The sequence below is a fragment of the Peromyscus eremicus genome, chromosome 8a (genome assembly GCF_949786415.1).
Source record: "Peromyscus eremicus chromosome 8a, PerEre_H2_v1, whole genome shotgun sequence".
Lineage (NCBI taxonomy): Eukaryota > Metazoa > Chordata > Mammalia > Rodentia > Cricetidae > Peromyscus > Peromyscus eremicus.
Genome location: NC_081423.1, coordinates 3,439,669 through 3,460,815, shown reverse-complemented (window position 1 = coordinate 3,460,815; position 21,147 = coordinate 3,439,669). Strand labels below are relative to the sequence as shown.

General features: G+C 45.4%; 1 protein-coding gene across 1 annotated transcript in view; it reads left to right on the top strand.

Annotated features, from left to right (window-relative positions):
- Positions 1–21,147, top strand: part of Snx29 (sorting nexin 29) — a 477,564-nt gene that overhangs the window by 177,304 nt on the left and 279,113 nt on the right. The gene's annotated exons all lie outside the window — the stretch shown is intronic.

Here is a 21,147-nt window from a genome sequence, read left to right as displayed (position 1 = left end):
TAGATCATTTATATGATATGTGGGAAGGCACAGAGCTGTGCATGTGGTGATGAGATTAGATCAAAGTTTTGACATAAATGCTGTGTGTGTGTGTGCGTGTGTGTGTGTGTGTCTGTGTGTGTGTGTGTGTGTGTGTGTGTGTGTGTACATGAGTGGAGGCTGGAGGAGGGTGTCAGGTGGCCTGCTCTATTACTCTTTGCCTTACTTTTTTGAGATAGCGTTTCTCACTGATTCTGGTGTGAAGCAGGTAGCAAGCATTCCCTAGTGATCCTTCTGTCTCCACTCCATACTTGGATAGTGTTTGTGCTTGGCCATTCTTGGCTTTTGATGTAGTGCTAGGAATCTGAACTGAGATCCTCATGCTCTGCAGCAAGTGTTCTTATTGAGCCATGTCCCCAACCCATAAACGGTATTTTGTTGGTTTTGACTAACACTGTTAACTGAATTATCCCTTATGGTTCTTCTCCCATCTCCATTTTCTGGCCTTTAAATTTAAAATACCCCAGAAATTTTCTTTTATTGGTGTGAAAGCCCAGCCTTGAGAAACAAGATATAGGGACCATTAAGTATACTTATATAGGGATTTAAGTGTCCCCATTGGCCAGAGTCCCCCAGCAAGGCTACACAGGGAAGCAAACCCAGCTTTGTCTGGCTTTGTGCCTTACACTGCTTCCTGCCTCCTGTGCTGCTCTGCTGCAGAGTCCCCACATCCTTGGCTTGCCACAGTTGCCCCAGCCTGAGTTGAGTTCCCCTGGCATGGTGGGCTGACGGGTGCCCTGGGCACTGAGTGGCTTCGAGCACCAGCCACTCTTGTTCTGTTACCTCCCTGGAGGTGACTCCTTGGGGCTGCTTTTCCCCCTCTCCAGGGAGGAAGCCCAACGTATCCCTGCTTCACCTCAGCTGCTAGAACTTGGTGGGATGACATCTTGAGTTATTATTAGAGAATTACTGGGCTCTCTCCGGGCTTCAGTCGATTGCTGTCTGGAGAACTTTAAGAAGCTGAGAGAGGCACAAAAGAAAATGATGTGGATGCAGTCACAGCGAGTGTTGGTTTCTTGTTGCCCTTGTCGTCCTGAAAGAGATCTGAACCTTGGTACTGGATTGGCTGAGGCCAGGGTCATCTGGGAAGTGGGAACTTCAACTGAGAAAATACCTCCAACAGGTATTAATAATTCATGGGAGGGCACAGTGCATTGGAGGTAGTGGTACCTCTGGGCAAGTGGTCCTGGGTGATACAAAGCAGGGTGAGCAAGCCCTGGAGAGGAAGTCAGGATGCAGCATTCCTCCCTGGTGTCTGCCTCCAGGTTCTTCCCTGACTTGCCTCACTGATGGACTGAAGGTAAGTATCTTTTCTTGTAGATGTAATTCTGAACGGTTTTATTAAATAAGAAACAGAGCGAAATGCAGAGTTAAAAGCCCAAGAGGTCAGAGCAGCAGCCAAGAGCTAAGACCAAGACTGCCTTCTTACCCCTCGCTGTTGCTGTCGTCCTTCCCCTCCAAAAGAGAGCTACTTCCTGTGTATCTGTCTTTTTATTGACTTTCTGTTCTGCCTTCTCATTGGTTGTAAACTCAACCACATGACCTCCTCATCACTTCCTGTCTGTACAGACCTCCAGATCTTCATGCTGGTGGTGTCCTTGAACACACAGAGATCTGCCTGTCTTGTGATCAGGATTAAGGGCGTGTTCTACCACTGCCAGACTTCTGCTAAATGACTTGTTATTAGCTCTGACCCCTAGGCACTTTTATTTATTAACATACAAATAAAATCACATTTCAGCACAAAATATCACCATATTTCCTCCCCAGGTTGCTTTAGGTTTTGGTGTTTACCACAGCAAACAAACCAAACCAAGACAATACCCTAAATCATTAGTATGTGTGGTTGAAATGGACAACGTTGCTGTCTACATAAAGCAATGTCTCTGCTTTAAAGGAAATAATAATAGTTTATTGTGAATGGCCAGCATTGATGCTAGGAACATGAGAACTGGCCACCTTGAACAGCATACTCCACTGTGGTGTAGTCACAGGATGAAAGAAAACCAGAAGTCAGTGTGTTTGCCCAGTCTGTCAGTGGTGGCATCAGGCAGGCAGGCTACCACAGGGTGGAGGTTAGAGATCTTCCAGGTTTGGCAATATGTTCTGAGAGTTTCATCTAGTTATGAAGATGTTAGGGGAGATATAGCAGTTGATGATAAATGGCTACTAAAGAGAGTAAGGAACCCAGGATAGCTTTGCATCCTGGTCTGTAATATTCCAACTCCTCCAGGTGAGATAGTCTAGGATGATGTCATGTGGTTAGTGCAAACTGCCTAGATCCTACCTGGCAGATAAGAAGAGCTCACAGAATTGCCATCAAAGTCATTGGTGTAGCTGTTCAGGACCATCTGGTTTCTGTAACCCTTAGAGAAAGGAGGGGCCATGCTTACGCATGCTTATTTTAAAGAGTACTGACATTGATATCAAAAGACATAAAGAGACTTACTCAGCCACCTTGTGGGCTGTTTGATGACTGTGGAGGTAGTGTTTGGACAGACAGGAACACTTTGGGTGTTTGTACGCAATGTGTAATGAATGAAAAGACCTGGAGATGGAATGTGTGTCTCTTGGCTCATTGGACAGCTGCTCAGCCCTCCGCTCCTCATTGGACAACTGTTCAGTGCTCTGCTCCTCATTGGCCAGCCACTTAGCCCTCCTCTCCTCACTGGACAGCTGCTCAGTGCTCCGCTCCTCTTCAATAAGCTCATGTTAAGGAGAGTTTGTGTCTGTCAGCTTTTCTCTTGGGAGGAAGGAAATGATTCTATAAATCAAAAAATATTATTAGTATTTTTAAAAACGCAATTCTCTTGGCCTTGAGGTAAGAAGGTCCAGTAAATAGCTTAGTATGCTCTCTTTTGAGAGGTCTAACAAGAAATTTTAATTATTTTTCACTTAATGCTTAGGTAACTTCTGAAAGGAGATTGGTTTGGGAATAATTATTTGGGAGTCCTTCTGTTTATGGGGTTGGTATTCCAGGGTCGTCTGTACCATCTCTGTTCTGTTACTGGGTTGCTGTTTCCTCTCTTGTAACGTTACAGCAGCCATTGGCCTCTGCTAGAAGTTGGTCTGTTTGTTATTAATCCTGTCTCTATAATCATATGTTAAAGCCTCACCTCCCAGTGTGAATATATTTGGTAGGTACCCAATGAGATAAACCAAGTTAACTAATGTCATAAAGGCATGGCGGCTCTTAACCAGTTGAACTGCCCTTATAGTACAGGAAGAGATAGATGTGGGGCCTCACACTCAGAGGGGGTCCCCTGGAGACACAGTGAGAAGATGAAAGTCTACAAGTCGAAGAAAGAGAGGCCCATGGAGGAATACACCAGACACCCGAGTCTTGGACTTCCAGCTCTTAGATCTGTGAGAAATAAAAGCCTGTTGTTCCAGCCAGTCTCTTGTGTTTTGTTACAGCAGTTTAAGTAGACTGCTGATACCTCATAGCTTTTCATCAGGTTTGGGTCCAAAGCTCTATTCTTTATTAGCTTGAGTCTTGGGATAAGCCATAATCTTCTCATGCTCTGGCATCCTTTTCTGTAGCATGGGGTTTGTGTGTGGGTGTGGTCACTGGCCAGTGACTGGAGCATCACAACTGCAGTTTGTTTAGCTGTGCTGGGATGCAGTGGAGCTGGGCTGGGTGACTGGTGTTTTTGTAAGTGACACCAATAATAGGGTTGTAAGGCTCTGTTTGATTCCAGACGTGACTGTCCTGTGCTCTTTCTCTCCCAGTGTGAGTATGTGTTGGGCATCATCTCACATAAAGCTGGATGTCTTCAGAAGCAGTCCTCACTGGCTTGCACTCTCACCCCAGTGGCTTGTCTTGCCTTGGTGCCTGGTATGTAGTAGTGCTCAATCATTTTCATTTTTTTTTTTGAATTTGTTCTTTTTTTTTTTTTTTTAAAGATTTATTTATTTATTATGTATACACTGTTCTGCCCGCATATATGCCTACACACCAGAAGAGGGCACCAGATTTCATTACAGATGGTTGTGAGCCACCATGTGGTTGCTGGGAATTGAACTCAGGACCTCTGGTAGAGCAGCCAGTGCTCTTGACCTCTGAGCCATCTCTCCATCCCCCAATCATTTTCATTTTAAAAGTAGCTTTATTGAGATGAGAGTTACATATGTTACAAACCAGCCACCTCACATGCAGGTCAATGTTTTAAAATACATTTATGGGCCGGGCGGTGGTGGCGCACGCCTTTAATCCCAGCACTCGGGAGGCAGAGCCAGGCGGATTTCTGTGAGTTCGAGGCCAGCCTGGGCTACCAAGTGAGTTCCAGGAGAGGCGCAAAGCTACACAGAGAAACCCTGTCTCGAAAAACAAAAACAAAAATACATTTATGTTGCTAATATTTTATATATTTTTTCTCATTTCTTCTTCCCTCCAACTATTCTTCTTTCCTTTCTTCCTGGAATCGAATCCATAGTCTTGGTCATGCTAATGAATGCTGTACCTTACTGGGCCACAACTCTAGCTCCCTTTTCAGTCATTTTTTAAATGACTAACTGCACTATTTAGCAGTGCTCATAACATCTGTCCACTCAGTCACCCTGTGATGAGTGCCTGTCATTAGAAACCAAGAAGCGTGTTGGTTCAGCATTGGGATAAGCAGTGGCACACACGGCATGTCAGCCCTCACAGCACTGTGTGGCCACACTTGGCCTTCCTTTTCTCATTTGGCTGTTTCCTAGCTACTGAACAGAGCCTGCTAGTGATTACCCACAGTCTTCTTTGCCCCAAGCTTCACCTTCCACCGCCATGGGAGCCGCTGCCTGTGTTAGTTCTTTTCCTTGTTGCCGTGCCAGAGCACCCGGCAGAAGCAGGTAGGCGTGCACAGGCAGAGCCGTTCATGGTGGTCACCGGTCTGTGTGGACACCCGTATTTTCAGAAGTTTGTAAAGTTCCGTCTAACGAGTGCTGCTTTCTTCTCCTCGTAGAGTGGCGCTTGTAAACTGTGGCTGGAATGTGTTCAGCAGAATGGCACTAACTTTTTGAGTTCTTGCTGTCATAACAACTTGAGTATTGTTCTGAGAATGCCTGTGTATGTGGTTTAAAGCAAATGAGCTGGTATGTTATGTCCTGATAATATCATCTTGGGAGTCCTTGTATGAGGGGGAAAGAATATGCAAATACAATATAAAAGATTAGGCTGGAGACATGGGTCAGTGGGTGAAGGCACTTGCCACAATGTAAGTGGTTAAGCAACCTTATCATACTGAATTTAGACTTTCAAGATGAAATCATAGGATATTTTATCTTAAATATGTGTTTATACACACAGACACATATATATGCATAAACTATGTGTATATATATATATATATATATATATATATATATATATATATATTCCTGTGCATAGATATCTATAAAGTCTCAGAAAACAGTATCAAACCTGCTATATCAATATGCTAATGATTTCTTAGACAGATATCATCTCTTTCATATGCCTTCCCTTTCCTCCTCACTCTAGGTGCCATTACCTGAGCACATTGCCAGTGTGTGCATGCTTTACGATCAGCCATGGTGCACACAGTTTGCAGGCAGGTGTATGCTCTGTGATTGCATTGCTTGTTGCCGTGTGTGTGTGTGTGTGTGTGTGTGTGTGTGTGTGTGTGTGTGAGGCTTTTTGATTCCCTCAAGCTTGTTCTGTAGTTGTGTCTGCAGTGGAGGCCAGCAGTGACCTCCCTAGAATTTGTACATGTTGGTGCTGGTTTCTTTTCTCTCCATTTCAAGTCAGGTTTGCTGAGTCCCAATCTTTGGATCCCATTTTCTTGTATCTTGAAAGTGTGCCATTACATTCATTTGAAGTGTTGCCGTCACAGGAGGTTAATCTTATTCTCCTTCCTTAGAGAGCACTTGACCCCGGAATTGTCTTCTCCCTGAGTCCAGGTAATTTCTTCAGAATAGGTCTTGTCGCTGTCACTCATAGTCATACTCCTAGGTATAGCCTGTGCTCTGTGACAGGCAGTTTCAAATGTCTGTTCTGACAAAGGCAGCATGAAGTGTTGGTGACCGTTCCTATGGCCATTCTCTCCTGGCTTCTGGCTCTGTATGTTGAATCTTATTATTTGTCTGTCTTTATATACTTGCCACTTTGTCTCAGATTTTTGTTTTAATCACTTTGTTTCCTCTTAATTTTCACCTTTTATGTTTTCATTTCCTATGTTTTCTTAGGTTTCCTATGTTCAGTCCTTAGTGTTGAGTTTTTCTGGTTGTGGTTTGCACCGTTCTTCTGTGGCTTGCATCGTCTGTACCTTGTCTTTGGCTTGTCTTGAAATAGAAGCTTGCAGTTACGTGGCTATTTTTGGTATGTTTTTATTACCTGTAGATGATCCTCCCCCCTTCTCTTCTTCCTCCTTCCTTTTCTCTTCCTTCTCTACCTCTTCTCCTTTTAAATCAGTCTTGCTATATAGCCTAGGGTAGCCTGGGACTAACGATTGTACTCCAGCCTGGCCTTGCCCCTGCTGTTTTCCTGCAGTGGCCCTGAGTGCTGCTGTTATAGGTATGGGGGCCAGAGCTCCCTCCTTTGATCGTTTCCAGGAACCCGACTACTTGGTTCTTGGAACCATTGGGTTTTGCCCTCCTCCCTCCCTCAATTCTTTCTCCCCTTCATCCCTAGCACCTCTCTTCACTGTTCAGCCGCAGCTCCATTTCAGTGGTCTTTTTCTCACTATGGGGCTCCATCGCTATGGAAGAGAGTCTGTGGACTTGTCTTGACAGGGAACTGTGGCGAGTGGAGGTTACCACCAACTTGCACTCCACTGTTATTTGGAAAGGAAGAACCTCTGGTTCAACTGCAACCCTTACCTGCACTGGGCAGCTGATTTGGGGACCCCTCCTCAGGGCTTTTCAGTGGTTACCTATTTGAATCCTTCTGCACAGGTGCTGCCCAGGCCTGTGGCTATTAGTTTGCCTTGGCCTAATTAAACTTTGAGGTGTGCCTGGGGGCCCTGCCTCTGATTCCATTGTAAATGCCATCCATGGGCTTTGGGTTTACGCCTTTTTTTTCTAATATAGGAATTTAGAGAGATTGAAAAATGCTGCTGTCACTGCTGTCTTCTCAGAATCCCTTTCTAAATAGGCATTTTCAATAATACTACTAAATCCTTCCTTAATAATAATCCCACTGGACAAAGCACACTGCCAGGAAGCTGCCAGTGAGGGGAAATGGAAGGCAGACAGGCAGCTTGTAATGGGCCAGTTGATTACCAAGGATTAGAGCTTGTGGTGTTTAGAGGTGACTGCTGTGGAGCGCCCCAGAGCTGCTGCCCATCCAGGGCCTGTAGGTGGCTGCTGGGGCCAAGTGTGGCTTCTTAATATCTGGAGCAGGAGTGAAGTGCAGAAGCCACCACTCATTCCAGCCTGGGTAGCTTTTGCTGGTCACCCTCAGTGGGACAGACAGATGCTATCATGAGTCTTGCATATGGGTTAATTTCCTCATAAAACATGTTAAAAATGCCCACAACATTTTATCTTGGAGACTTCAAGCTTGTCTTCAGGTTTACCAGCTCTGTGGTGTGAATTTCCCTATAAGCTCATATTGGGAACACTTTTTTCCACAGCAGGAGGTGGGTGATCGGGAGTCTTGGGGCACTTAGGAGGTGGGCCTGGCTGCCATCAGTGGTCACCTGGGTGGTCATTTGAAGGTTATACCCACCACTTGCTCTTAACTTCCTGGCCTACCTTGATGTGAACAGCATCCACCACATGCTCCTGCCACAGTGAACCCGACCAATCATCACTCACCATGACCGACTGAAATTCCCTCAAACTGTGAACCAAACTCGTGAGCCAAAACTAATTGTTCCTCCACGAGTTGTTTCTGTCAGGTGGTGGTGTCGCAGTGACAGAAGGGCTCCAGGGCCTAGATGTTTACATTGTATACATTTGGCCTTATTTTCCGTCTTTTCTCCAACTGAATAAACAGACGTGTAGTTGCACACATACCACTGTTTGAATGTCTGAAAGTTTTTCCCGACACTGTCCAAATTTGCTTTCTATGGCTGTGATAACACTATGACCAAAAGCTACTTAGGGAGGAGAGGGTTTATTTCATCTTACAGCTTAGTTAATCATGAAGGGAAGTCAGGGGGAACTCAGGGCAGGAATCTGGAGGCAGGAATTGAAGCAGAAGCCATGGAGGAATGCTACTTCCTTGCTCACCCTCCATGACTTACTTAACCTGCTATTTTATGGCACTCAGGACCACCTGCCTAGGGGTGGTACTGCCCACAGTGATCTGGGCGCTCTCACATCAACCATGAATTGAGAAAATGCCCCCACTGACTCGCTTACAGCCCATCTGTTGGAGGCATTTTCTCATCAAAGTTCCTTCTTCCCAGATGACCCTGGCTTGTGTTAACAAAAACTAACCACACACATCACCATTCTTGCCTCCTAAATCTGCCAGCATTTATCTCCTAAAACAAGGGCAGCATTCTTCATTACTACATTATTGCATGCCTGAGATAATATGCCATAGTTCATAGTCACAGTTCCCTAATTGTTCCTAGTGTGTCTTTTATAGTGATTTATGTTTTCATTCAGGAGCTTGACAAGGTGTATGCACCCCCCTTTGCTGGGCTGCTTTCAGACTTTGGGCCTGAGTTCCTGTGGTGCACTGTGCTTTGCGTTGGGAATAGAGGGTTGGGCAAGCCCACATTCTTGCTTTTAAGGAGGCCATGGCCAGAGGCAGCAGTGAATGAAGTCATTAAGGAATCAGACTCCACAGGACCCTCTGCAGGCCGCCTTAGTGCAGAGTTCCACTCTTCTAACAGATGCTAGCCTGTCTCCTGGGCTGCAGACTCAGTGTGCCTGGCTCCTTCCCGGCGTCCCCTCCGTCCGAGTCGCGTTCGAAGCCTATGGAGCTGGCCTGCAGTCCAGAAGCACACACCTCTATGTAGGAGCATATAGCATAGTTTTCCAGTAATCTGTCCTCAAGTGTCGGGTGAAAGGGAACACAGTGGAAAGGGGCTCTAATTGTGTGCTGACTAATACTAGTGACAAACTGCTGAAGGAGTCTGGTTTTCTTTTCTGTGTCACTTCTTGCAGTCATTCGATGTCAAGAGGAAAAGAATGTGGCTCACTTGGGTAGACCTTGGGACTGACTTTGCGGCAGTGCAGTGAGTGGCCATGCTGTGGTGCTTTATCCCCAAGCCATCACAGGACTCTGTTAGCGTGAACATGTTAGCATGGATCAAGGTTCTGTGGTAACCTAGTTTTAGACCAAGTCCTTGTTTTGCTCCTAAAATCCAAGCCCAAGGCTGTTTGTGGAGCGTGTTGTACTCTAGAGTTTCTGTACAGTGGGGGTCCCAGACTGGAATGCCCGTAGACCAGGGCTAACAGAAGTGAGAGATGAAGGAGGGTGTCTTTGGATGAACCAGGGGAAGCACTTTTCTTGTCTAAAGGGGCAGCAGCTACTCTGCGCTGACCCAGGGTCATTGCAAGGCTTCTGAGGCAATTCTTGCACCTAATTGGGAACTCCTTGCTCCCTCCGAGGCTTCCATAAGCCTGGGAACCTTCAGTCCACAATTCCAGCTGTAATAATCTGCTTTTTTCAGTAGCACTTCTCTGTCTCTGCTTTGTGGCTCCCATTGTTGCATCTTGTTATTATTACCATTTTTAAGTTCTTCCTCCTTTTACAGTCCAGTCTGCTGCCTGTGGTCTCAAGAGGCTGAGATTTGATGAGACTATTGTGATTTGTTCCAAATCCAAATTGAGTTTCAGCTTGTTATTCAGATACTGTGTCTCAGCCTGCCCATACTGCATGAGTACCAACTCCAACCTCAGCCTGCATCCCCAGCCTGCCCACACTGCATGAGTACCAACTCCAACCTCATCCTGCATCCCCAGCCTGCCCACACTGCATGAGTACCAACTCCAACCGCAGCCTGCATCCCCAGCCTGCCCACACTGCATGAGTACCAACGCCAACCGCAGCCTGCATCCCCAGCCTGCCCACACTGCATGAGTACCAACTCCAACCGCAGCCTGCATCCCCAGCCTGCCCACACTGCATGAGTACCAACGCCAACCGCAGCCTGCATCCCCAGCCTGCCGGCCCTTTCCCCCTTTCTCAAGTGTAGGTTGAAAAAGAAGAGAGTGATACGACCTCCCAATTGCCACCTAGTGGTTTCCAGGTTCTGTCAGAGTGGTTGGCCTATATTGTCATAGAAGGAGCTGTAGCTTAGCTCCTTAGTATTCCCTGATGCCACCTAAGGTTTGTTACGCTGAGCTTATATTTGCCAAGCAAACATCCTTTTTAGTATGTTATGAGACATTGCATTCGTCTCCAGGTTCTTCTGTTTAAGCCATCATTGTAGATCCCCTTTTGAGGAGCATGATGAGTGGTGGGGGGAGTGGTGATGTTTCTTTCCCAAAGGGATTTGTGTCTGTCAGCACTTCAGTGTGCATGTGTGTGGAAGCTGGAGGCTCATATCAGGTGTCTTCCTCGGTTGTCCTCCAGCCTATTTTTTGAAGCAGAGTCTCTCATTGAGCCAGGGACTCACTGATTTGGGTAGACTGGCTGGACGGCAAACTCCTGGGGTCGTCCTGTCTCTGCCTTCCCATCACTGGGGTTACAGGTGTTTGCCACTACATCCAGCTTTTTCTGTGGATTCTGGGGACTGAAGCAGGTCCTTTGTTTGTGTGCAAGCACCTTACAAATGGAACCATCTGCTGAGTCAAGGGACAGACTTATAAAATAATCATAAAGATTAGTAAAATAACTCCCATATTTCTTTAGTTGGGTCACTAGTTGTTAATAGTGTTTTGTAATAATTGGGACACATTTATCTGCCTACATATCTGTGTGTCTTATTTACGCACATAAACTTTTCTTAGTGCATGTAGTTAAAAGAAAGTATCATGATGTTTTGTCCTTGAACACTCTTTAGACGTGATGCTTTCTTTCATGACTTAAGTGTGACAGGAAATGAGCTCCAGTGCAGTATTATTACGAATGCAGTATGGCTATAACATGCAGGAAGTGAGCGCCAGTGTGGTGTTATTATGAATGAAGTATGGCTATAACATACAGGAAGCGAGTACTGATGTGGTATTGTTATGGATATGGATACAACATACAGGAAGTGAGCACTGGTGTGGTATTATTATGACTATGGATATAACAGACAGGAAGTGAGCACCGGCTCAGTATTACTATGAATGCAAGTGATATGCTGAGGCTTATTTACATAGATAGCTACGGGATACAGAAGTAAGACCAGCATTCACATGGTTTGCCTGATGTGAGAAGTCAGCTGCCAGGTTGACTAAGAGACTTCTGGGGATTAGGAGTGAGAGAGATGAAGTGTGGTCCCAGCTCTTGAGTTGGGAAAGCCTGTGGTTTTCCTGTTGTGCTTAGGATATTCTGAGGTGTGTCATCTGCCATTAATTACCTTTGTGAATTACTGGAGCTATTTGGTCTATTTCCTTGGCTGGGATCTGAAATGTAGGACCCAGCATGCGTAGGATTTACCGGGTGGCTAACACAGTGAGGTGGGCTTATGGAAGGAATAGGAGGACTCGAGAAAAGGAGAGGGCATTAAAAACCAAACAAGCTTTCTTAAGCTCTCCCGCAGGGTCCCCAAACTGAATGTTCCACATCTCAAGCCCAGAGCAGTGGGGGCAGTTTGACTCCCCTGGCAGTCCTTGAATGTTGTCTTATTTGAGGGAACTGGAGAGAAAAGAAAATGCCCCAAGACTTCTTATATCTGAGAGACCCCACTGTGTTTGGGGCAGCAGTTGAGGAACACTGCCCCTGCTGGGTGTCTGTTGCCATCATGGTATGGCAGGAGGGCACCATGCTGTGAGTGAATGGCAGAGTGTGGCCAAGAAGTGTCCTGGAGGTTTATTAAAGTGCAGACTCCAAGCCCTGCTCCGGGCAATGTGATTCCCAAGAGGGATCTGGGAATTAGCTTTCTACTTCTAACCTCTGCCCCTTCATAGACTAACAAGTGCTTCCCATGAGCAAAGCATTCTCCTTCGGCACTGCAGTACAGCGGTGACGGTCAGAAAGTCCACACTTACACTTGGCTGCACATTAGCCTCGCACCGTGCCAAGCCCTCACCATTTGTCCGAGATGTTTCCTGTCTTGCAGAATGACAGACACCAGAATGACTGACCCATTGCCATTGTATGCAATTGTCATAGCTCCTTAGCCTTCACTCTTATGACATTTTTAAAGATGGCATCCATTTACTTTGCAGAATGTCCTGCTGTTTTTATTTGTTGTCTCCTTATGATTAGATTGAGTTTGTGCATCTTTGGTGGGATTATCGTGTAGGTGAGACAGGTCCTCTGTGCGTCCCTGTGGGGGGTATTGGACTTAATTCCTTCTGTCTCCAAAGAGGTTAACATCCACACTCAGCTCAAGTGCTCTGCTGAAGCTACTCTTTGCCCCTTTGCAAACAGGATTTTGTGAAGAAGATTTTGGAGCTATGAATATTCTATTATAATTAACCTTTTTATTTGTTAATTTCTGTATTAACCATTTCTGTTTTATTCACTAGCTCATAATTCATTTCTGTCACTATTTCAATGGTAAAATTGTCCCAGCTTTGCCCATTGAGGATGCTCTTTGGGGATGGTCTCATGAGTTCATAGCAATCGCTTGAATTTTGACCTTCCCACTTTTCCTTTACATATTTGTTATTCCTTTCTTCAGTAGTGAGAGCCTGGCTCCTACTTTCTCATAAATTTGGTTATCCTTTTAATTAAATTTTTTGTTTGTGTGTTTTTTTGTATTTTGAGACAGATTTTCTCTGTGTAGCCATGGCTGAACTGGAACTTACTTTGTAGACTAGGCTGGCCTCAAACTTGCAGAAATTTACCTGCTTCTGCTTCCCAAGTGCTAGGATTAAAGGTGTGTGCCACTACTACCTAGCTACATTTGATTATTTGATCAGTTCTCATTTAAGTAATTCACCTCTACTGGCCTCAGAACTGAACTGTTCAGGAACGGAAGATCCTGCCCCAACCCCACCTCTCACAGGAGTTGGAAGGGTTGAGTTGCTGAGATCCAGACATCTTAGGTCCATTCTTGGTTGTCCTTGGCTAGTTATCACCTGTGCTGAGCATCTTTCCTGAGGTGCTGCTAGGAGGTTCATAGATGTTTGCCAAGGTGTTGAATCACAGACAAAATCAAGTCAACCATAATAATGGCACAGGTGTCAGAAGGCGTGTCACGGGAGGGGCTGTGATAAGCTAAACTCTACAGCAGTGGAAGGGCTGAGTTAGAGGGTTGGCTGAGCATCCCTGGGTGCCCTGACAGCTGCTAGGCAGGAAATGTGAGGGTCCAACCTGGAGAGGAAGGACGTGTATGGAGGAATGGTGTAGTAGCTTCACATGCTGCCGCCCTGATCTTCTTCATTGTAGTAGAAAGGTGGTGTGGAAGACTGGTTCCCCTCTCACTCTGGAGTCACACTGCAAGGTTGGAATCCTGGCTCTTTACATTTCCTACGGAAATTACTTCTCTTTGGGCACTTAAGTCTGTAGTATTGACAAAGCCTCCACAGCCTTTCTCCTGCAGCAGCCCTTGCTTATCGTAGGAACTGGATTGTTATAGACAGAATTACACAAAGATGTGACTGCAGCACTGTTCTGTAGAGAACGTCAAACGTGTGTTATACTCAGAGTAACAATAGCTCCAGGGCTAGAGAGCCTTCACAAGAGGGGAGGGGAGGGAGAGACTAACAGACATGCAGGTGGCTTTGTTAGTGTTTACAGTGATCTTGAGGTTTTAGGAGTTGCTTTCAGCACCATTGGACTAGGTGCCTTTTGTTCCTGCAGTTTATTCCAAAGATGGAAGGAGAAAGACCACCAACCCAAACCGTTGTGGCCAAATTAATTAAAACAGGCTTTTTTATTCATGCACATAGGCTGCCTCTCCCTAAGGTGGGGTTCCAGAGGTCAGCATTGGAAGTGAGGAAGGCAAGGCTTTTATAACTTGGGTAGGGTTTTCCAAGTGGGAGATTTGGTGGGCAAAATAGGCTGGGTTACAGGAGTAGAATGTAACAAGGTGGTCATAACAAGCTTTTGAAACAAAGGCAGGGTGCAAGATGGTCATTACGACTTTTTGAAACAAAGACATGGTTGGTGGTCATAAGGTAGTCACAACAACAGGTGGCTATAACAGCAGGTGACCATAATAATCTTTTGAAACAAAGGCATTGTTGCTGTTTCCTGGAACAGGCAGTACAGAACCGTTTGTAGTTAAGGTTACAGGTGGGGCATAGCCCAATCCTTGAGAAACAGAGATGTAATTATAAACAGGAATGAGCCTAGTTTGTCTTTCCCATAAGATGGAGGCAGGCTGGTTCATCACTGCCTGCTTCGGGTAGTCCTCATGGCTTCACACACCATATTCTACTTGTTGGGTGTAGTTAGATGTAGTGTTTACTTAGTATCAGTGGCTAGGAGAGCTGAGGTACCTGAAGCCAACCTTTTGTCTGGCCCAGGAGAACAGATTTTTGTAGGTGTGTCTTATTGTGGTGTTTTGATGCCTGTGAATTACCAAATGCACTTAACAGGTTCGTTGGTTTTGTTTTGAGTAATTATCCTTTGAATGGTGCGTCTGGGGTTGCTGGTTGTTTATTCTGACATCCAGCAGGCATAATGGCTTTGACTTGCACACATTAATTACTGTAGTCACTGGAAGCTGTAGGAGAGGCACTTGCTGCCACCTACTCCATGATTTACATCTTCCCTGAGCTTTCAAAGGAAACTACAGGGTGGCCAGCAGGCGGATCAGGGCTGGCAGCAGGCAGCAAGATGGTCTGGACTCCTGTAGATGAAATGCAGTGGACTTCTCTTCCCCTCTGTGGCTGCTTCCCAGTCCTTCCAGTCCTGACCACCATCATTTCTTGGCTGGATGACCGAAGTGGTTGCCCTCTAGAAGGTCAGCTGGCCTCTGCTGTGTTCACATCCACTCTGTATTTCTCACATGGCCTCTATGTCCCCCCTCAGCCATTTCTTGGCTGACTTGGGCCTTCATGACTCATGCCTGGCTCCAGTCTCTCCAGCTTCCTGGGGCTTTCCCAGCCCTTCCCTCCGGTCTGTCTGGCAGCCTGCCTGGAACACTGTTAGAAACGCAGGCTTCCAGACTCTGCTGCACTGCTCTGAATCACATTTGCATTTTAACAGGCCTGCAGGTAGCTTATGTGCAACCAATCCTCCATCCTGATTCAACCTCCTTCAAGTCTGTCAACTTCCAGAGAAGACTTGTAGACTCCTCTATAAAACATTCCACCACCCTGTATCCTCCTTCCCATCCCCTTCTCATTTTATAGGTGTGGTCTGGAACTCTGCTACCTATTTGCTGACCTGTAAGGCCATAGCTCCTTTGTGAAGGTCACCTCTGTGAGGATGGGGACCCATGCTGTTTTGTACCCCTTCACTCGTGTGTGTCAACGATGCTCAGCACTGGTGTGAAGTCCAGAGAAGTGGTTGTTGGAAGAATTGTGCAGGCTGCACCAATCCTCAGAGCTCCTTGATGTTCTTCTGTTATTTAGGGAATTAAAGTGCGGTGCAGAGAGCACATTGCCTGTGCTCAGTTAGCTGGATGTGAGCAGGGCTTTGACCTTCACCTTGACAAAGGGTGGCGGGTCAGAGGAAGTTAATCACCCTGGGCAAGATATTTGAACTCTGAAATTCTTTATTATTATTATTATTATTATTATTATTATTATTATTTAGGGTTTTTTTTTTTTTTTTTGAGACAAGGTTTCTCTGTGTAGCTTTGCGCCTTTCTTGGATCTCGCTCTGTAACCAGGCTGGCCTTGAACTCGCAGAGATCCACCTGCCTCTGCCTCCCAGTGCTGGGATTAAAGGTGTGCGCCACCACTGCCCAGCGACCTCTGAAATTTTTACCTCTGTTTCCTATGTTCTGTTTCTAGGCTCAACATTGGGAGTGAAAATGCCTCATGGGACTGCCATGAGGATCAAGTGAATTAGTGTACATAAAGTTGCGTGAATCAGTTTAAATTTAGTTAATTAGGCTGGCACTGTAGCTTAGTGCTTAATGGTAACGTGCTTGCCTAGCATCTGAGGTCGTAGATTCAATCTAGGTACTGCCATTCCTGATTCCTCATAGTTTCAGAGGGTCCAGAGGCCTGGGCGTGGCTTAGCTGGTCCCTCTGGCCCAGGGTCTGGTGAGGTTAGCTGAGGTGTTGGGTGGAGCTCTAGTCACTTAAGGCTTGATGGGGCTACAAGGTTCCTGGCAGACTCACTCATGAAGCTGCTGGGTGGCCTCTTCCTCTGCTGTGTGGCTTTCCACAGGCTGGCTGGGAATAAGAGATGGGAGCCTTCCAGGGAAAGAGACTATGGCAGCGTCTTGTAAGTGATCCCAGAAGTGACACATAGCACTTCTTCCTCTAGAGGAGTGAAGAAGTCCAGTCGACCCCTAGGAAGCAAATACTCCAGTTGTTAAAATGTCACTTGACATCCAGTGAGCATGATGTGAGAACTAGGGAAAGCTGTTGTCCCTCATCACTGAGGGCCTGAGAGCTGGTGAGAGTAGGAGCTGAGATCTGAACCCACGACGGCTTGCATCAATGCACTTCAGCTCCACTGACAGCTTTAACACAGTGTAACCATAATGTGGGTTTATGTAGTGAGTAGAATGATACATTCTCAATGGCTTCTCTGACTGCAAGTTAAGGCCTTCCTTATGGCCGACACATCCACAAACACACAAGTAAACAATGAAATGTTATAAATTTTTTTAAAAATCATTCAGTTTTTTTTATTTTTGTAAATTAGTTGTCCAAACTTTGGGAATTATTTTCCTAGGCTAGTGACATGTGAAGTTAAAAAAAAAAAAAAAGAGGAAGAAGAAAACGCACTTTTTAGATGGGGGATATATATCAGTCAGCTTTCCGTTACTGTAACAAAACCCTGAGACAGTCAACTGAAGAAGAGGAAAGGGTTGTTTGGGCTCACAGTTCTGTTAGGCTTCAGTCTGTGGTTTGTTGGCTGCTTTTGAATGTGTAGTGAGGAAACATTCCCTGACGGGGAGCAAAGTTGGTCACCATAGGGCCAGGAGAAAAAGAGGAAGAGTCTGGCAGGTCCCATTGTCTCCTTCAAGGGCACTCAGCTAGTGATGAAGACCTTCTGCCAGGTCAGTGGTTCTCAACCTGCGGATCTCAACCCCTTAGGGGGTTGAATGAACCTTTTACAGGGGTCACATATCAGATATTTACATTATAATTCATAACAGCAATAAAATTACAGCTATGAAGTAGTAATGAAAATAATGTGGGGTCACCACAGCATGAGGAACGGTATGAAAGGGTTGCAGCCTTAGGAAGGTTGAGCACCACTGTCCTAGATGTTAATTTCCACTATCTCTCAATAGAGCCAGGCCCGGGGAGGACATCAGTGACCTCAGCTATTGCAGAGAACAAGAACTCCTTTGAGTGCCACTATCCCTGAGTCCCAAGCACCTACCTGGCTTCTTTTACTGGCACAGCCTATTTGCCTGCTGTGGTCACTGAAGTCTGTGTCCCCTCTTCAGAGACACACTATGAGCTAAGTGTGTGGTTCCAGTAGTCAGGATGCTAAGGCTCAGGGCTCACCTCATGTTCAAGGCCAGTTAGAATAATGCAGATGGCCTAATCATACACTGTGTTCCTCGTAGGTATCTGGTTGTGACGGCATCTGCCCTGTGCCTATGTAAGGTGTACCTACCTGGGAAAACTGGGCCAGGGCTGTGCAGGACCTCTTGCTATCTTATAACTTTCTGCAAATCTTTAACTATTTCAAAATAAAAATTTAAAACAGTAACTGGATTGGTTGTTCTTAGGAGTCAGTAGCCAGTGCCCCATGGCCAGCACACTAGGCCTTTATCTTTCCAAGAAAGTATGAGTACATTCTCACTTGAGATTTTCCACATCCCAGAGATGTGAAAGTGTTAATTTCCCACGAGGGCAAAGCCAGCTGGGAAAAACTGGCAGCTGCCAAAGATGTCCATCCAGTGAGCTGGTATGTTCCCCATGGCAATTCCTAAGCATCTGGAGCTTCCTGCATTTGACCCTGAAGCAGCGTGATCCTAATTAGTCTTATCAATAAAAACCAGGAGTCAGATATCGGGATAATAACCTGAAAGATCAGAGAAGCAAAGGAGCAGCCACCAGTGACTTCTTACTGGATCATCTCTGGATCCTCTGACAGAATAGGGGTGAGATCCTGTCTCCACCTTCCTTATATTCCTGTCTCCACCTCCCAGTTGTGCTGGGATTAAAGGTGGGAGCCTCCCAAGTCCTGGGATTAAAGATGTGAAGCCACCATTGCCAGGCCGCTATGGTTAACCAGTGGCTAGCTCTGCTCTCTGATCTCCAGGCAAGCTTTGTCAGAAAACAAACAACATATCACACAACATTTCTTCCTTCTTGTCTAAATACAGTAAGTACAATAACTATAGGCAAGAATTATATTAATAATGTCTAGTCCATTTGCATTTGACAAATTCAGAGAAAATACTCCATTATCCTCTTTTGGTGAGTCCAAAGTATGGTACTTACTCACTTTCTATTCTAACTTGCATTACCACATTTCTATACCCCCCTTTACTTTTTATAATGAGATCCCTGAATCTAATCTCCTTTGTTCAGCTTTTTTCTTGACCATTACCAACTTGTACCTAACCCCCCTTACATGATGATAAATATCTATGACCCATCTTTTGGGAATGTGACTGGATCATCTCAGCCAGCAGCCTTGAAGCTGTTCTGGATGTAGAACTCAGAGGAACTGCAACAGAGGCGCTCTGAAACATTGGATCATCTGGGCCATCCACTCCCATCAGAGATTCTTCAGGGGGTCTTCCTTAGTCAAACCTCTCATTTCCTGTGGAAATAAAAGCGAACCTCTTTCCCAAAGTAACATATCTTTTGACTTAAATTTTGAAGTCAAGATATTTTTTAAATATGTGGGTTGGTTTAATTTAGTAGCTTTCACAATCAAATGCCTCTCAGCAGTTATCATTTGCCCATTAACAGTCAAAAAATATAAAGACAACACAATAAAATATAGAATCCAGACTCTGCGTATGTGGCTTATCATATTTTTTATTACTCTATTTTACTTTTTGTACCATTTTTCTTTTTTCTCCCAAGCCTATGTATATTTTTAAACACACTGTAACCCACTTAGAGGGTTTTTTTTTTTTTTGTCTGAATCTGTCTTTACTGCATATCTCTCTTGTTTGCTGACCACATGAGTCTTTAAACTGTTAAGTGGCATGAATAGGACCTCCATCTCTGCCCTGGCAACTGCCTCTGCCCTGCTTGGTTCCCCAGGAGCCCAGCTTCATGGCAGAGGCATTGGTGAGAGCCATGTTCACCTCCCCAGCTCTGGGGAGCTTCTGGGTCCATGCTGCCATTGAGTAGCATGTCTCCCACTGTGCATAAGCCCACTGAAAGAGCTGTGCGGTTTTTGCTGCTGGCACTGAGTCAGGAAGCCGTCTCTTAAAGGAGGGAGCCTCTAACAAACATATTCTACCCAAGAAAAAGCAGTTACCAAGAAGCTGAATTTTGACTCCATTTTCGTGTGTTTAGAATCCTTTCTAAAGCCTTTTCAGGCTTTATATGGAAATTCTTGCTCCATGTTGTGTGCCATATGGAGCGTGATTGTAATTAGTCTTATCAGTAAAAACCAGGAGTTAGATATTGGGGTAATAACCCGAAAGATCAGAGAAGCAGAAGAGCAGCCACCAGTGACTTCTTATTTCTCTGGATCCTCTGATGGAATAGGGCGAGATCCTGTCTCCACCCGCCTCATATTCCTGTCTCCACCTCCCAGTTGTGTTGAGATTAAATGAGCCTTTCAAGTGCTCGGATCAAAGGCAGGAGCCTCCCAAGTGCTGAGATTAAAGTTGTGAGCCACCACTGCCTGGTCTCTATGGTTAACTAGTGGCTAGCTCTGCCCTCTGACCTCCAGGCAAGCTTTATTTGTCAGACACAAACAAAATATCACACAACATGACCCTGATGTTCTCTCTCCCCAGACTGACCGCAAATAGCAATGAAAAGGAAGTGCTGTCTTTATAGACTGTATTGTAGTGTGGGGCACTGGAAACAGACATAGGCAGTCCCAGGTTTTACAGCTAAATTAGTGTGAAGCGTTACACTAAGGAATCTATTTCTATCTGTCAATAGACTGAATTAGTGTTTGCTGTGGTGCAGTTAAAGAGAGCAGATTGCTTGCAGAAAGTGTGCATGCCTTGTAGTGGTTAGCCGTGAATGCTGTAGGCACGACAGTGCGCACCAGGTTTGCTGTTGATTCCTGGAGTGGGTAGAGCTGGAGAAGATGGCAAGGAACATGATTTATTTCCAGCCAAAAGTGTTAAGGGGACATGACAGGTTATTTCTTCCATAAAACATTCTCGTTTGCACATGCACTAAGTATGACAGGAGAGAGGAGAATCTTAATTGGCTTTATTTCAAGGTGTTGGGTTTTCAGCTAATTTCCCCCTCTTAAATGTGTTCTAATTGTTGGAATATTTTGCACTGAGTCTTTATTTGTGCAGTCATAGAAGAAATCCGGTTTTGAGCTCTTTTTATTGTGAAGACAGAACATTTCAGTGTGTTTAACGACACACAGAAGACCTGGGGTGGGAAGTGAGAGGCAGAAATAGAATGTGGACAAGGAGCCTCCTGTGGTTTAGCTGGCGAGAGATTAAATCTCAGTCTCTAGAAGGACTCAGGAAAATCTGTCTTGGAGACAGAGATCTGGGTTTTACTGGTGACCTTGACCATGTGATCTTGTTCAGGGACATTATCTGTCTAACTCCTCTCTTACTGAACTGGGAGACTACGTCAGGTCCATTGTGAGTTTTACGCAAATGATGGATGGATGAATGTAGATGTGATTCAGTGAGCTTATATGGGTCCAAGCTATGTGGTGGATATAATGGATGGATGGATGTATGCATGTGTGATTTGGTGAGCTGACACCAAGGTACAAGCTCTGTGGTTGATAGTGATGAAATGTCTGTTTCCTTTCCTGAAACCTCATGTCACATGATCAGCCAGTATACCTGGTGAATGGATTTGGGAGGTGGGTGTGGTTATAGCCAAGTGTGTGTCTTCCATTGT